At 40.2% G+C, this 18904-nt stretch overlaps 1 pseudogene across 1 annotated transcript; it reads left to right on the forward strand.

Moving 5' to 3' along the window:
* Positions 1-11029: 11029 nt before the first annotated feature.
* Positions 11030-17786, forward strand: LOC123638835 (annotated as a pseudogene). The gene is made up of 3 exons (XR_006735489.1): positions 11030-11045; positions 12457-12583; positions 17011-17786. The product of XR_006735489.1 is annotated as a survival of motor neuron protein-like (transcript).
* The last annotated feature ends 1118 nt before the right edge of the window (positions 17787-18904 follow it).

Genomic DNA, 18904 nt, shown 5'->3' on the forward strand with positions numbered 1-18904 from the left:
TGTAAATATATTTCCATAGTCTTCTACAGATGACAAGACTTCCTTTCAAAGTAGACCCCACATGGTAAATGAAACAAAGGAGAACTCTGATACTTTTCATAAGTGCTATTTTTAACTCCGTGGATCCTCATCACAGCTTATCCAGATTAATCTGTAGAGCTGAGGATAATCATTTGGGTACATGCATCCTTCATTCTTCTTAGGCCTATTTCTAAAAGTTCCAGATTACCCTGGCCCTGCACCCACTGTTTCTAATGGTCAATGGCCAATGCCACTCCTTGGAAAGTGTCAAGAGTGCAAGACTCAAGTCCATGGCAATCAAATGCATTTCCAGTGGGCTAAGGACCCTTACATAGATTGTTAGAATTCTTGTGTGAAAATCCTTAGCAGTCATGGAAATGAAATGGAGTCTCACTTTAATTTTGTTCCTGGGGGCTCCCACACCCACAGAGCTGCCACTGAAGATGCTCAGTAGACAGAGAACAGACTGTTGGTGGAGAAGAGATCTGGATGAGGAGTCTGATGCTGGAGTTCTCCACATCCTGGAGGTAAACAGAACTGTGCCTGTAGACATTTTGTTAGCTGTGAAGTGTAGGAGAGGAGGGCCTGGCTCTCCAGTGTGCAGACGGAGAAAGCAGAATTCATGAAATGTGGTCCTGACCGTGCAGAGCAAGCGATGTAGCAATCGGTGCTCAAATAAAGGAGAAACAACAAACAAACAAAACAGGGCATGTTTCTGTTATAGTTCCTGTCTTCTTAAGACTTTACCCTAATCTTCATCAATACATCCTAAGAACATTTTGTTTTACTCTCTAATTACTTGCTTTAAAATTTCAAACTATTTTGGTATCATTCTTTAACATGGGCAGAGAAAATTTTTTTTTTAAAAAAAGAGTTTCTTTGGGGACCACTAAATATAGTTTTTAATCTGTTTGATTTGATTTTTATTTTAGTGATACCCAGAGGAATATTCATGTATGAATAAGCCTGAAATAATAAAGCTTGGAATAATTGTATTTTGGGGAAATAGGTCACTTCACAGCTACCATTAAATAGGCAACATTTTGTAGCAATAGTTCTTTCTGAATGTTGTTCATCAAAACTATTGCTATGTTACCCATTGCATGTGTTTTTAGCTTGATGTTAATGTTTAAAAATGTAGAAATGTAGATTTTGGGGGCAATTTTTGAAGAATAATGACTTTCAGGTTAAAATATATGGGGAGTTTGGGGCCAAAATTCCATTAAGAAGATTACTTCATCTGTACTTCATCTGAACCATACAAGTTCTTCCCAAATTATGAACACTTGACTAATGAACATCTACAGAAAAATCCCCGGTTGGTAGAGGGGCTTCTCCTCCTGCCCGTCCGGGTTTTACCTGGGATTGAGGGTCCCGAGACGATGCTGCCACCGTGCGGCCAATGTGAGTAACTGACATCTACCCCCAAGCGATTTTCTCAGGGGCATCCCACATCTGGTTCAGTTCAGCTCTGCTCTGTTCAATAAACCTTTATTGATCTCGCATGAGGGCGAACAGTGTCCTTAGTACCCAGGGGACAGACCTGTCTCTATCTACTTTTCCTGTGTGTTTTGCCAGTTACAATTCAGTTTATTTAATCTCATGCAATTGCTTTATTGGGGCTCGTCTTCTCTTAAACCCTTCCCCTTCGCATCCTCCTTCCCCTCTCGACACCTGCCTGACTCCCTTAGAAAGGATGTTTCCTCTTCTCCTTTCTCCAGTTTCATTTGTGCACCAGCAATGACACTAATCGTGACTTTAAAGCAAAAGTGTTACGCTGTTAGACATTTTTTCGAAGAAAAAAGGAATTCGTAAATTTTATGATTTTCCCATGAACTTCTGAAGAACTTAAAAAGGGTCCAGAGTTCTACAAAAGACTCTTTTTGTCTTCTTATCGAATTGTGTGTCTACATCGCTTTTATCCACTTCTCCTGAGGCATTGACATTGAAGAAAAAGATTCGTTCCTGTTCTCATCCATTTTTTATTTTCTAGAAAAAAATAAATGTTGCTTTTTACTATTTTTCATCATAAGTATGGACCATTCAACTCATGTGGGTTAAATTGACTTTCTTAAGATTATCTGTGAATGTAATCATTATTAACAAAACCATATTTAGGGAAAATTTATTCTGAGTTCAAATAAGTAGCTTTGAAGATTTTGAAATGCAGTCCACTTGAACATGAGAATTGTCTGCAATTGAAAAAAGATAAATTTGAGGTTATTTTGTTTATAGTAGAAAAAGATGTCACTTCATAAAATAATTTATCATGGAGTTTCTAAATAACATGATCTTCTCAATGCATTTAAATTGTGATTCAATTGTGAAGCATTTAGAAACAGAATTAGTTATAAATCCAGTGAGTGTAAACATAGATAGAACCAGAAAAGATCAAAGAATTTGGAAGAGTTGCACAATTCTGTTAGTTCCACTAAGTGCACACATATCTGAAATATCCTTACTTGCAATCAAAACAATTGTGAAGAGTAATTACAATAAGAAATATGTAACCTTCAAATAAATTCCTAAAATTCTTGGTGGAATTGCTAAATCAAAGAGTATGTACATTTGTAATTTTGACAGATACAGTAGTGCCAAATTTCTCTACCTAGAGATTAAACTAATTACATTTCTAGAGCTTATTTTTGAATCCCCAAATACATCATTATTTTTGTTTTATACAGTCAGTGTTTGTTAGATTTATCCACACATTTATAGCTTCCTGTGTTCTTCTTTCCTTCATCTTTTCTGGCCCTCCATGTGGAATCATTTTCCTTTTTTAAAGCATATCCTTTAGAATTCTCTTTAGTGAGTTCCTGCTGGTGCTAAATTCTTTGTTTTCTTTGTCTGAAAATGTCTTTATTTGCCTTCTCCCTGTTTGTTTTAATTTCACTAGATGTATCCAGATGTAGACTTTTTTCCTACTTAGGATTTCATGAGCTTCTTAAATTTGTGGATTTGTCTCTTTTATCAGTTATTAGTTATTATCATTTCAAATATTGTCTTTTACTCACTCATTTTTCTTCTGTTTTTAGGACTCTTATTGAATGTACATTAGACCTTCTTATTCCATCTTCTATGTTTTTTAACCTCTTTTCTGTATTTTTTGTCTTCTGTGCTGCATTCTAGATAATTTCTGTTGACCAACATCCAGCTCACTAATTTTCTCTTTAGCTTTTTCTACCTGCTGTGAAACTATATCTGAGCAACTAAAATTTTTCATTTTTAGAAGTTCAAATTTTTTTGTTAATGTAACTTTATAGCTCCTGATTCCCCGGAGATGTTCTCAAGCTGGTCTTTTACTTCTTAATACATAAAAATGGTTGTTTTATAGTATGCACCTGAGAATTCCATCTCTGAGGTGTCTATTGCGGCCACTATGAAGATGCACCTTTGAGATCTCTGATTTCAGGGGGCGCTAATGGCTGATGGCCCCAGGGGCTGTGACCTGATCTCTATTTCCATGTTCGTGTGGAGGACACGTCTCCCACAGGCTGCTCCCAGCTGATGACGGAGGACAGCCAGGACTCTGAGGGAGGCCTGTTTCTGGGAGACATGGGACTCCTCTGACAAATGGCTCTGGCTCAAGGACTCCCCATTAGCCTTACAGAACTTTCTTAGAACTGCATTGCAGCTTAAGATTCTCCCCCCAACCTTCCTTCCCTCCCTCCCGAGCATTGTGGTGTGATGCCTCCTCCCAGTCCCTTAGCTGACTTTCCATTTTCCCTTACAGACGTTTCCCCTAATAAATTCTTTCATGTCTAATTCTGTCTTGGTGTCTGCTTCTTGGAGAACATGGACTAACACAAGGAGTACCCAGAATAATTCAAGAAAATAGATGATAAATGAGGATTTGAGGCTGCTTCCTGCACTGCCTGGTGGGCAAAGACAACACCTATCCCGGCTGGCAGGCAGGGCATGAATAGCGGGGGCTTCATTACTAAAGATTTCACCAGTAATGACAGGAAAAACGTCCCAGTGAAGGGGCTATGGCAGAGATGCAGGCTTCAAAAGATATGAGGGTGTAGGGGGTGAGAAGCCATGCCTACAAAGACTGTAGAGTCCCCTGATTACAGCTAAATTGTGTTGATGCCCCTGCAGATGGATAATGAGAAACTGGGGCCCTTGACAAATCATTAAAGGTTAGCTGTAGGAGCCTCAGTGGTAACTTACAAAGGGGCCTTCCTCTCCTGCAGTGGAGGAATATGTATGGAACCCATGTGATTCACTTGGGTGCAGCCCGGTATTCCCTCGCCCTGTTGCAATTGTGAATGGAAACACACAACAAGCTCAGCCTTAGAAGAGTGTGATTATCAAGGGCTCAGACCCTCAGGAATGAAGGTTTGGTTCACACCACCAGGTAAGCCACCAAGACCTGTGGTGTTGATGGCTGAAGATGAGGCGAATACACACCAGGGAAAGGAGTAACAGCTGCAGCCCGGGAATCAGCTGCAATGATAGGGTCGTCATTCCCCCAATCTCCTTCAGTGTTGCCATCATAGCTCCCTATGTCCTTGATCTCCTGGGCTCAAGTGATCCTCCCGCTTAGCCTCCTCAGTACTACAAGGCACGCATCACCACATCCAGCTAATTTTTAAAATTTTTTTGTAGAGATGGTGTCTCACTACGTGGCACAGGCATGGGAGAATTATTTGCAAATCATATATCTGATAAGGGGCTAAGATCCAGAATATATAAAGAACTCAACAACAAAAAACAAACAACTCAATTAAAAAATATTCTGAATACACACTTCTCCAAAGAAGTTATACAAATGGCCAATAAGCACATGAAAAGATGCTCAACAGCATTAGTCATTAAGAAAATGCAAATCAAAACCACAATGAGATAAACCTCACATTCATTATGATGGCTATTATAAACAAACAAACAAACATAATAAAAAATGTTAGCAAGAATGAGCAGAGATTGGAACCCTTGTGCCCTGCTAATGGGAATGTAAAACGGTGCAGCCACTGTGGAAAACATGGCAGTTCCTCAAAAAGTTAAAAAAAGAACTACCATATGATCCAGCAATTCCATTTCTGGGTATATATCCAAAAGCATTGAAAGCAGAGATTTGAAGAGGTAGTTGTGCATTCATGTTCGTAGCCGAAAGGATGAAGCAATGCAAGTATCAATCAAAGGATGAATGGATAAAGAAAATGTGGTATATGTATACAATGCAGTATTACTCTTCCTTAAAAAGAAATGAAATTCTGGCACATGCTACAACACAGTTGACCTTTAAGGACATTATGCTAATTGAAATAAGCCAGTCACAGAAGAACAAATACTGTGATCCCACTAATTTGCGGTACCTAGAAATAGTCAAACTCATAGAGACAGAAAAGTAGAATGGTGGTTGCTGGGGCTGGGGGAGGGGAATGGGGAGTTGTATAATTGGGACAGTTTCAGTTTTGCAAGATGAAGAGTTCTGTGAGTGGATGGTGGTGATGATAGTATAATAATGGGATTGGGGCCGGGCACTGTGGCTCACGCTTGTAATCCTAGCCCTCTGGGAGGCCAAGGCGGGTGGATCTCTCGAGGTCAGGAGTTCGAGACCAGCCTGAGCGAGACCTCGTCTCTACTAAAAATAGAAATAAAACTATCTGGACAACCAAAAATATATATAGAAAAAAATTAGCCAGGCATGGTGGTGCATGCCTGTAGTCCCAGCTACTCGGGAGGCTGAGGCAGTAGGATCGCTTAAGCCCAGGAGTTTGAGGTTGCTGTGAGCTAGGCTGACGCCACGGCACTCACTCTAGCCCGGGCAACAGAGTGAGACTCTGTCTCAAAAAATAAAAAATAAAAAATAATGGGATTGTCCTTAATGTCACTGAACTGTACCTTTTTAAATGGTTGAGATGGTAACTTACACGTATTTTACCGCAATTTAAAAAAAGTTCACAAAATAACACAAACAATAAAATTCTACTAATATAAAATTCAAAAACAGTCACAACTGCATTGATAGATGGTAAAACTGCAAAGAATAGCAAGGAAATGATTCCTATAAAAGTCAAGATGAATGGTTATTATCGCTAGGGGAGGGGTGGGAGAGGGGCTTTTGGGGGAGTAGGCCATGTTCTATTTCTTGATTCTTGTTGGCATGTGGATGCTCACTTCATGACTGTCTTTAACTGCACAGATATTTTAGCTATTCTTCTCTATCTTTGATATAGTTCACAGTTAAAGAAAAGAAAAAGTTTAAAGCACTTTACTGCTATATGATTATTCAATCAGACAATACCGTGGCAAAAGCAGCTAACAGTTTGCTGGAAATCTCACAGCCTCCCAACTAAACAGCTCTAGGGTTTCTCTTTCCTTTCTTCCTGGTAGGTTTGGAACAGGCAGCTCTCCGGCAACCCGCACTGGGGAAGGAGCCAGGAGAAGCTAAAAGGCTGATGCCTAAGACTGGTCTCGGAAGTGGATCTGGGGCTTGAATTTTATTTCCTACCTCTTCATGACACTCCATTTGTAATTCTTTGGTGGTTAAAAAGCATCAAGCAGTGACATAAACCAGACACAAAAGGACAAATATTGTATGATTCCATGGATATGAGGTACCTAGAATTGTCAAATCCATAGAGACAGAAAGGAGAACAGTGGTTGCCAGGAGCCGGGAGAGGGGGAAGAGAAATGGGGAGTTAGTGTTTAATGGGTAAAGTTCCAGTCTGGGCTGATGAAACGATTCTGGAAATGGGTAGTGGTAATGGTTGCAGAAAAATGCGAATGTATAGCTAAAAAATTGTTCAAATGGTAACTTTTCTGTTATGTATATTTTACCACAATAAAAAAAAATCAAGTGGATTTTTTTAGCCTTATTCAGTTCAATGTCAAAAAGAAAAATTGCTTTAAACTCCAAACTCCACTTTGCAGTGTTTCTAAACAGACGGCATCAGTATTATCACCCACAAGAATTTACTGACCGCTCACCGTGTGCCTTATCTGAGATGAGTGCTGTGATTGCAGGTGAAAAAAAATGACTTTCAAAATATTATTCATTAGTAACCAAGCAACTCTTTGCATTCCAAGAGTTTCAAGTAAAGTATAAACGACTTCAGATTCTCCTGAGTGCCAGAGACAAAACTAACACGTGGTACGTCCCAAGTATTTAAAGAGCTAGAAGTTCACCCCTGGGTTGCAGGGGATGGGAAGCATAGTGGTAAATACAGAGGACTTGGAGGAGGTTACTGTCATGAAATGTGGCAGAGCAACAACAGACTAAATAAATAAGTCATGGTGTGGTCACAGAGTGATTGCTCTACAGCGACCCCAGCTACACACGACAACCAGGATGCACCGATGCTAAAGGGAAAACGAATCACAAAAGAATAGAAACCTGATTTTATTTAAAGTTCCACATACAGTTCATAAATAGGCGAAGCGATTCTGTATTATTTAGAATGAACACATGGAGGGACTAAAGAGCGAAGAAATAACTACCTCAAAATCAGGAGAGTGGAGACCTCTGCCAGGAGGGCGGGAGAGTGCTCAGGCTTGGTGACAGCTGTCCTGTGCTATTTCTTGACCTGGGTCACGGTTACACCTGCTTGCTTTATAGCTGTTTGTTAAGCTCTACATTTATAGCATTATATTGCTCAAAGCCATAATAAAAAGCACAGAGGAGCAGCGCAGTCTGCATGTGGCTACTTCACTTAGTGTGGGGACCGTGAAGGAGGATCCCATAATGTTTTGCTGTGGCGGTTTTTTCCCACAGCTACCCAGACACTTCTATTTTTTTAAAAAAAATAAATTGTATTGTGTATATTTAAGGTATACCACATGACGTTGTAAGATAAATAGATATAGTAAAATGGTTACTGGAGGGGAACAAATGAACATAGTCATCATCTCCCATAGTTACTCATCCTCCCCTTCCCACAATCACGAGCAGCTACAATCTGCTCATTTAGCAAAAATCCTGAATACAATGCACTATAATTAACGATAGTCCTAATGCTGCACATCAGATGTTTTGAGTTGTTCATCCTATGTATTCGTTATTTTGTATCCTTGGACCTACATCTCCCCATTTCCTCCCCCCCCTCACTAATAACCATTGTTTTCTTCTTTATCTCAATATATTTGACCCTTTTTTGTAGATTCCAGATATAAGTGAGATTATGCAGTATTGTTCTCTAAAACGTAGAGCTGAGTACTCATGAAATTCTCAATATCCAGAACTGAAAACTAGAGCTACGAGCACATAGTCTGAAGTAGCAGCAGTCAAGTGTGCCTTAGAGTATAGGGACATGGATTTAACGTTTATGCAGGCACGAGAGATGGGGCCTGGGACCCACTGTTGACAGGAGGTAAGAACTGAGATTCCCACGTAAGTCTGAGACTCTTAAAAGGCAATAACCTCAGTGAAAAAGATCAGAAAAAAGCCTGTAGTCTCCATCCAAGACACCAGTTCATGTTCACTTCTTGGCTTGGGAATACTTTGACCACTAGAGTGTATTTACTTTAACAGACTCTCACTGAAAGAACCATTTAATTTTCTTCTTCAGGAAGAAGAAAATTGTGCTAAGAAGAAAATTGTGCTCAGAAGCAAAGACTTAGTCACAAGAACAAATAGAAAGCAAAGAAATATATAAATTTTTGGCTAAGTCTAAAAGGCACTAACTATTAGTATGTCAAATAACAAAATCAATAATAACTACTTTGAGGATGTAACAACAATATTGTAACTAAAGTACTATAAAAAATAACATATAAGGTTATGGGAGTTTTAAAATGCATTTTAAATTTCTGGCCAGGCACAGTGACTCACGCTTTTACATGGATCAAAACATTTTTATCATTGTGGCCACATTCTCTTATATCAGTATAATAATTTGAAATTAATAACAAATAGACAACAACGTTTATATTTTTGGAAATTAAAAAAAATTTAAAAACTAAAGAATCAAAAAATCATAATGGAATCATAATTCCTAATAGTAATTGAGCACTTACTATGTGCCAGTCATTCTTCTATGCATTTTACATGTATTAGCTAATTTAATCCTTATACTGACCCCAAGTAAGAACTATCCTTACGTCCATTTTACAGATAATGAAACTGAGGCACAGAGTGGTTCAATAACTTGTCCTAGAGGCAGAGCACAACCTTTTTATCACACCCCAAACTGCCTCTTCACTTAGAAAATAAGTATGTAACTGAATGATCATGAAAATAATAAATATAAAAACATATGGGGTACACAAAAAGTGTAGTAAGCGGGAAATGTATAATCTTAGATGCTTATATCTTAGTAAAAAAGGAAAGACTGAAAACTAATGAGGCAAATACTCAACAGAGTAAAACCCAAATAGTGGATGCAAGGAATTACTAGAAAGCATAAATCGATGAAATAGAAAATGAAGAAACAATGGAGAATATGATAAAACCCAAAGCTGATGGACTGTAAAAACTAATGAAATGGAAAGGCCTGCAAGCAAGATTGAGCACGAGAAAATGAGATAAAGCACACACAACCATGCCAGGACTAGAATGAGTTGTTGTCAAAGAGGGAGCAGAGGTTTTGAAAACCATAAGAGGATTTTATTCACAACTTAATGATAATAAAGGAAAAAAGATAAAATGGACAATTTGCTAAAATAAATATATCAAAAGGGACTTAAAAGGCACAGAAAACCTGCATATATCAATAATTATGCTTCCATGATATTATCAGTAGTTAAAAATCAACCTATCAGAAAACCCTACCCTAGAAAGAAGTATTGAATATAACACATAGTTTTCTGAATGATATAAAAACTTTTTTTAAGCAGAAAAAGAGGGACTATTTCCCAACTTATTTTATGAACTAATACAACCTTGACCAGAGCAATACAAGAAAGGAAAATTACAAACCAATCTCATTTGTGAATATAGTTATAAAAGTCCTAAATAAATTTTGGCAAATACAGTTCTAGCAATTAATGTAAATAACAGAACATATCATGAACAAGTTGGATTTATCCCAGAGTGCAAAAATAGTTTAAAATTAGAAAACTGTGTTTATGTTATTTGTCATATTAACAGATTAAAAGAGAAAAAATAAGAGCATTTTGGAAAACACAGAAATAGCATTTGATAAAATTCAGCATCAATTCATGATACTCTTTTGTTTTTACTAAGACAGGAATACAAAAGGACATCCTTAGTCTATTTTTAATTTCCCAGGAAAATAAAAATCTGAACCAAACTTGGCAAAATGTCAATTAAAGCTGAGTAGTGGGCACAATAGGTATTTGTACTATAATTCTCTGAACTTAATTTTTTGTCGTGTTTTTGGATCATCTGGATGTTAAATGAAAAAATAATTGAAATAATAGAGAAAGTGATGATATAGAAAATTCATAAAATGAGACACTAAAGAAAGAACAGAAACAAATGATCACTACAAAACTGAGCGAAAGGGAATAAGATGACTTTTGCTCATACCGGATTTTAGATAGACAGTAAATATGTGAAGGGCTCAAAGAATTGGGAAATAGAGAAGAAGAGGTAAAAACTTACAAGAAATAGAAAAAGGAGAAATAACGACAATGAAAGAAGGTAATCTAAATGAAAAGTAGAATGAAACAAAAAGGCAGTTTGAATCTAGTAGAACAGATTTATGGAAACAAGGAGTGTTGATTTAAAAAAAAAGAGGAGGAGGAGGAGGAGAAAGAAAAAAGACAGTCCCCCCAAAACCCTGATAATATATTAAGCAGAAAAACACTCCCTTTTAGGGCCAAGGGTTTTTTCTCCTCACCTGCATTAGAGAACAAACCACTATGCTCATGTTACGATTCTGTGGCTGTGAGCTTTTTGTGGAGTCTGACAGCCGCCAGCCACACAACGTCTCTAATTAGGGGTGCAGGTAGCCAACTGCATGTTGTAATATTGGGGCAAAAGAGCAGATACACTGTCCTCAAAATAGCACATGCATTGAAAGGTGTTGGAAGTTAATGTTGGTTTTAAAAATGTATATAAAATGCTTTATAAACTGTAACATACTATATAAGCGGCATGACAATTATCAAAGGTAAAGTAGCAGGTATTACAAGGGTAATGCAGGCTTTACTTACACAGTAACACCTTAGCAGGCATTAGTACATAATAGCCTTCATTCATTTCTTCATCCTCCTTGAGTGCCTGCGGGACATGAATGAGACGCAGGCTCTGCCCTCAGAGAGAGTGCAGGCTTTTAGGGGAGCGCGGGTACTTTTATATGATGCCAGGCAGACAGTGGTGAGCACCGTGAGAGCAATAACTGCCTCCTGTCGGGACGAAGCACTGTACAGTGGGGAAAATAAATTTCTCTCTACCTTCTGAGGTTTGATAATTGAGTCTATGAAATAAACTGACAGTAGTTAGATCAACAGGAGAAAAGACATACAAGTTTATCACATGCATGGGGGCATCACAGGAAAGAAAAGTGAGTACTGATAACCCAGTGAAGTTTAGAAGCTTACATGCCTTCTTTACGAAGAGGGTGGAGAGATGTAGGTGACTTAGGGGAGAGTAAAGGATTTGGGGGGAGATGAAGAGGTGATAGCCTGTGACAAAATCTGTCTGGGTGTGATGTGGACCCCTGGTCTCTTCTGTGATGTGGTTAACCCTCCCTGGTTGATGAGATTTCCCGGGAGGAGACTCGTGACAATTCAGTTCCTGTTTAGAGGGTCTGTCTCTAGGCAGTTAAGGGGAGTCCAGAGAAAGCCCCTCCCTGAGCTTCAGGGGACGCAGACGGGGAGACCGGGGAGGGCTGGAGGTCAGAGCGACCTTGCTCCTGAGGCTGCCTCTGAGGACCTCCAATCTCCTCTGTGCAGGCTGCTCCGCAGGCCAGATGTCATACTTTGGGGTATCATTTTCTGAGCCCAACAATGGCCAGCTGTTAGCATCCAGGAAGGCTCTGAAGAGGAGGTGGCAGTCACTGGGACTTTGAAGGACAGGGAATACTCGAATATGAAAAGATAGAAAAAGAACTCAGAGAGAAGTAGTTTTCTTTCCTTTCACCTAACATTTGGATAACTTTGCCAGTCATCCCTCCTGCCTTGAGGGAATTCCGTGAGGCCTGGCCTCTTGGCTGACAGTTGTCCTTGGTCTTTGGCTCCTTGCTTAGAAAATTCACACGCGGGGCTGGTGTGACAGAGTGACCACAGATGGGAAGCAGTTCCACACGAGGAAAAGAGAGGGAGCTACACAAAGGGAGAGTGTGTTCCCGAGAGGAACCGGTCAGTCCCTCTGAGTGGACGAGGACGTTTGAGGACGCCCAGACGGTTCCCTTTTATTGGCCTGGTCCGGGGGCGGGCTCAGGGGAGGTGTGGGATGTTACCAGGTGATTAAAATACATGATTGACAGGTGCTCTTAGGACAAAGATGCAGCTCCACAGGTGTGTGTGCCTCAAAACCTCAAGTTCCTGCTCTTTGTGGTTGTTTTCCTCGTTCTCCTGCAGTCCCTCCACCTCCCCCCACTTCTCCGCCCCTAGGAACTGTCCTCTTGGCCTATGTCTGCCACCTGCAGCTTTGGTCTCTGCCGAACAAATTGGACAGATCAGGTAAATCTGGATTAGGAGAGAAGAGGTAAAAGTCGGTCATGAAGAGCCCTTTAAGGACCCCTGGCCTGGCAGGTTGGGCTGGAGTGTAAAGGGGTGTGCGGGTATCTAAGTCCCATAACGTGGTTGGGGGCAATCTTGGAACTCCAAGTCTCAGACCCACAAGGTCCATTCTTCTTATCCTGCCTGTGGCGACGTGTAAGCAGGAAATAGTGAAGGAGTGGTACCTGCCCAGGCCCTCCCCTCCCAGGGACAGGAGAACGCTGACACGGTTGGCTTGTATCTCCACACTGGCTCCCCTGTTCAGAGAAATCAATTTAATCATATGAAACTGTCTCCATAGCCCAAAGCATCTTCACTTATTTATGAATAATTTGAAGAGGCAAGTAGAAATCTTTTACTGGACTACTTCAAAATATTTCATAGTGCAGTGAATCCTTTATTTAAATTATCAGAGTTTACAGTATCCTTCAAATCGCATACTTAGGATGACCAGTTTGAACAATGATTTTTTTGTTTGTCTGTTTGTTTTGAGACAGAGTCTCACTCTGTTGCCTGGGCTAGAGTGCTGTGGCATCAGCCTAGCTCACAGCAACCTCAAACTCCTGGACTCAAGGGATCCTCCTGCCTCAGCCTCCCAAGTAGCTGGAACTACAGGCACACGCCACTATGCCCAGCTAATTTTTTCTCTATATATTTTTAGTTGTCCAGCTAATTTATTTCTACATATTTTTTTTAGTAGAGACAGGGTCTCGCTCTTGCTCAGGCTGGTCTCGAAATCCTGAGCTCAAACGATCCGCCCACCTCAGCCTCCCACAGTGCTAGGATTACAGGTGTGAGCAACTGCGCCCGGCCATGAACAGTGATGTTTCTTATACAGCTGAGATACCAAGTTCTCCCAATCTGTGCTGCATGGTCAATGGCAGGTAGGGAGCCACTGCTATAGAACTGGTAAATTATGAATGTGTTTTTTAGACGTGCTTGTAAAATATTTTACAAGCCAAGATGTAAAAAGGTGTTGATAGGTATGAAGCCTGTTAAAGGTCTTTGGGTGGCTGATGGTCCAGATCTTGTTATTTAAAGTGCTTAGGCTAGCAGCATAACTTCTCCCCTTACAAATGCAAACTCAGGCCCCACCTGGACCTGGATCCCCAGGTGATTCGTATGCAGATTAAAGTTTGAGAAGCTCTGGTTTAGACATCCTTGAGAAGAAGTTATATATCACTCCCACCAACCCCCTGGAAAAATTCTCTAGGAGAAAGGCAGCTGAACGTTACTATTTTGTTTACTCTGACAGTAATGTGGCTATCACACAGGTCAAATAATATCCTAATTATTCTTCACTAACATACATTATCCTGCTAGTTAAACTGTTTCTCTTTAGCCCTCAGAAGAAAATATTACGAAATTAGGTGCACACGTCCCTTGGTATCTGTGGGGGATTGGTTCCAGGACACTCCTGCGGATATCAAAATCCACAGATCCCCTTATAGAAAATGGTGTAGTATTTGCATATAACCTATGCACATCCTCCCATATACCTCATATCATTTCTAGATTACTTATAAAACCTAATACAATGTAAATGCCATGTACATAGTTGTTATACTGTATTGTTAGGGAGTGATGACCAAAAAAGAAAAAATCTGCGCATGCTCAGTACAGATGTAACCATCCATTTTTTTTTCCGGATATTTTTGATCCCTGGTTAGTTGAATCCACGGATGCAGAACCCATGGATACAGAGGGCCATTGTATATTTAAATCTAAATTTAGCTCTGATTTGAAATATTCACATTATGAAAGTATATTAAAAATCAACACAATACTTTTGATTGCATGATTATTAAAAGTAAAATGATACTTTAAAAAAGCTTTACTTTATTATATCTTATTTTCCTCATATAAGGTCTTATTCATTAAATTGTTGGATGTTTGTGAATAAATATCATTCCTATTTGTAAGATCCAATGACAGGTAATTAATGAACTATACTGCCAATTACATACTTTCAATATTTATAGACATCTGTCACTTTACATTTTAAGATAGTCTTACCATATGTGCTGCTGTCTTTTAATTCCAGTAATTAAGTTTGTGATCAGATACTGTGAAAATGTAGTTGTAACATTGTCAAATTGATAATCAAGAGGCTTTCTTGCTGAAAAACTTTCTATTTTTAAAAGAGGAATTATTACAGAGGTTAAACTTGTCCTAGAATCTTGTTCCTCTTTTGTTAAAAAATTTTTTGTACACTTTTCAAGTCTCCTAAATTCAACTAAAAATATATCCCCCAGCATCGGATATACACGGTTGTGCTTGGGTAATATCTTTACTTGGTGTCATTATTTAATATGTGAAATGTATCAATAATTTGCTAGAGGCCAGCTTGGCGGCCTGTAATACTAGCACTTTGGGAGGCTCTGAAGGAAGTGAAAATACTAGACACTTTTTGTCCTCTGGCTCACAACAACAGCAACTAGTCCAGGAGGCAGCCTGCACTAAGACAGACTTGCAGGATGTCAGACCGTTACCTCCAGTAACAATCCAGGGAACTGACTAATAGCCTCTGTAACAATTGGCCCCAAATGACCAGGACTTGATTAATAACAGACAGCTTCCTGAAATTTTGTTCCTGCTTCTAACTTAGGACCACCCAGAGGAAGCCCAATATGCACCCCTAACCAATCTCACAGGGTGCCCCACTTCTACTTAGCCCATGTGTAGCTTTCCCGCACCCACAGCTTCCCTCAGAGCGTGCCTGAAGCCTTCCCCCTTCCCACGCCTCTGCCTGCCTTTGAGTCTGGAGTCTTTGCCAGAACACAGGTAACGTGGCTGATTCCCTTGCTCGAGGAAACTCTGCTTGTTCTCATTTGATTGGTGTTCATCTAATTTGTACACGATCAATACATTAAGTATATATTAAATGTCCTCTATAAATGTGCATTCTGGTGGAGAAGACCTAAGACCTGGACCCAACAGAGCAGACAATCTAGTCGGGAAGCTAACACAATGAAACAATTATGTGTAAAACTGAACCGTTTTTGTGGTAATCGTATAAAATGATGAGGCCTATGGCTGACACGTGGGCACTGGCTGTTGGTTGGGCTGAGAAGGTGAATGTAAGACCAAGCTACCAACATTTCTAGCTTAAGGGAAACCTGGGATGACACAACCTTGAGGTCTTTTCTGTCCATGTTGGCTTCCCTACCATTTCCTCTAACTGTAAGCTCCTCTGTGCCTGGGGCTTGCCTTGATCCTATGGTGTGGAGATCACCACAGCAGGGTCCATTTTGTCCTCACTTGGAAACTCAGCCCTGGTCTAAAATCTGGAACCAACCTGATTTCTGGCAGGCGAGAATTGAAGGAATTTATCTAGCTTTGTATGTGGGTGCTCTAGCATCTTAAGTCCTTTTTATGCATCCATCCATCCGTTCAACAAATATTTCTACTTGTCTCCATTTTGCTTGGTAATGTGTTCGGTGAGGCCTTGTCATGCTGACATTCTATTTGGTTTAGTAATTGAATTCTTACCTTATACCTTATGACCAAGGCATGCTTTGATCCCTGCATGAACCCAGTTTTCTAGTTCCAAATTTTCTGAGTCTTTTTCTTCTGCTAGTATTCCAGTTCCTCTGAAGACCAAACCCTACTTGCTCTTCTCACCTTGGGGTGTGGGGAAGTTCAAGTCCTGCTCCTTCAGTGCTCGGGGTCTCAATGATGTCACGTGACTGTTAATGTCCTTGAGGGCTCTATGCATCTGTGTCACTGACCACATGCTTTCTTGGACTTCAAGGCCCTGCAAAGTTCTCCTGGTGGTTGGCTGCCCCCCCCCCCCCCGCCCCCGCCTGCTTCCCATATCTGTCTGCTCTGGCAGAGATTACTCCAGTTCTCAGCTCCTGGTGGTTTGGCCTATTTTCTTGGCTTATTCCAGATCCACATATGTTGGAGCTGTGGATATCTCAAGTCAGGGATGAGTCCCGCCTTTCTGCATCAGGAAGACATGTCCCATCCAACCCCCAAGTGGGGCCAAGTAGATGTGGGTGATGCATAAACAGGGTTCCTACTCGCAAAGCACGTGCAAGGTTGTGGAAGAGACAGACAGCAAATCCCTAGTGACAGCGCTGGGTAGAAAGCTAGGAGCGTGAGATCCCAAGGCCCCCAAGGACGGTACCACGGGAGCAATAAGGGCCATCGAAATCAACGTTGGACTTCTTTACCTGTTGTTGGGAGCAGATACGTTTGTTCCAGTGACTGTGGTGTCATCTTCCTGCAATTTGTTTTAGTCTTCCCTTGCTTTTGCTATTTAGATTGCCTGTTCTCTTTTTAGTCTGGGATGAGTCTCCGGCTCCTGGCTTATCTGCCAAACACAGACAAAGGTGCCCTGAGCTAGAATGGAACAGAGGCACCAGTTGCTGGCTTTTCCAGGGTGTGAGTGTGTCCCTGAGTTCACAGCCCCACACAGCTCAGCGTGAGGCGGTGGTGGCTGGGTACCTGCAGCCGTCTTCTGGCTGGCACAGATGCTTCTGACATCTGGGAGGATACAGCGTTGATTAAAGCTTGTGATAAATCTATGGCTTCTGTTCTAAAGAATGGCAACATTTGTGAAACTTCAGATAAACCAAAAGGCATACCTAAAAGAAAACCTGCTAAGAATAAAAGCCAATAAATAAATAAATAAAAGAACACCACAACTCCCTTGAAACAGTGGTAAGTTGGTGACAAGTGCTCTGCCATTTGGTCAGAAGAAGGCTGCACGTCCCCAGCTATCGCTGCTTTTAGTTGGGTTGCGGTTTACACTGGGATATGGAAATGAGAGTGGAGTGAGATCCGCTTGATCTACTTCTCCAACGTCTGAAGTACCTAGTAATATAGAACAGAATGCTCAAGAGAATGAACACGAAAGTCAAGTTTTAACGGATGAAAATGAGAATGCCAGGTCTTCTGGAAATAAATCAAATAACATCAAATCAAAAGCTACTCCGTGGGACTCTTTTCTCTCTCTGCTGTGCCCTATGCCAGGGTCAGGACTGTGACCAGGAGAGCCAAGTCTGAAATTCAGCGGCTCCTGCCCAGCCCCACCCCACCAGTGATCCCTCCCCACTTCTTGATGACCCTGATGCTTTGGGACATATGTTACTCTCTGAGTACATGAGTGGCTATCATACTGGCTATTATATGGGTTTCAAGCAAAATAAAAAAGAAGGAAGGTGCTCACATTTCAATTAAGGAGTAAGTCATTATATTAAGAAAAGTCATCCTTATATTAATAAAAGAAAATCTGACTTTTGTATAAATTTTATGGTTTGTGGAAAATAAATGTTTCTGCACGATTAAAAAAATTGAAATGTTAAAAAATTGAAAACTTAATATGAAACAATACTGAAGACATTTTGATGTCAAGACTATTAGATAAAAAGTTGATCTGCGGCTCCTCTAGAATTCTCATGGTGTCCAAGTACCATCTCACCAAATACTTGCTGGTTGGTTTTACGGAAAAAACACATTTTGCAACACATTTTGCAACCTTAGGCTCTGATGACACTCTGCATCACGAGTAGTCAGCCAGGCATGCTTTTTGATTTGTGATGCAGTGTGAAATATACTGTTTAACCTATGAAGTGTTCTGGTCAAAAACATTTAACTGGAATTTAGTCAAGCCTTTAGATCTAAGTTCCCATTTGCAGGAAATACTAGGGAGCTCCAACTTAAATGACACCACTGAAGAGATGGTTGAACAGGTCCAGAATGTAGGATGCTGTAGAAGATAACTGGCCTCATTTCTTCAAAATATCAGTGTCAGGAAAGAAAAAAAGCGGTGGAATAAGTAACTATTCTCGATTTAAAGTTACTCGAGAGACTTGACAACCAAATGAGATGTGCAATCTTTGATTGGACCCTGGTTTGAAAAGCCATCTGTAAAAGACTTGATGGGGAAGGGCCTGGAAGAAATTTGAATATGGACTAGATTTTGAATGATATTAGATAATTATTGCTAATTTTATGAGCTGTGATAAGGGTGTTGCAGTTTGTAGAAGAATATCTTTTTAAGTGAAGCATACTGAAATATTTAGGAGTGAAGTAGTATGGTGTCTCTAAAATATTTTAAAGTGGCTTAGCAAAATGTATGTGTGTGAAACATACCCAAAATGTTAATGAATTCGACTGCTGTGCATGTGGATGTTCATTGTACCATTTTTTCAATTTTCTGTATGTTTAAAAGATGTTATGTTATTATATGTTATAATAAAAATATTTTTAATTAAAAAAAGAAAAGAAAGTCCTTGATCAAGTTTGTCTCAAATTTCATCCGTGCATCCGCCCACCCCAACCCCCAGGGCTCATTTCC

This window comes from Lemur catta, chromosome 5, assembly GCF_020740605.2.
Source record: "Lemur catta isolate mLemCat1 chromosome 5, mLemCat1.pri, whole genome shotgun sequence".
Classification (NCBI taxonomy): Eukaryota; Metazoa; Chordata; class Mammalia; order Primates; family Lemuridae; genus Lemur; species Lemur catta.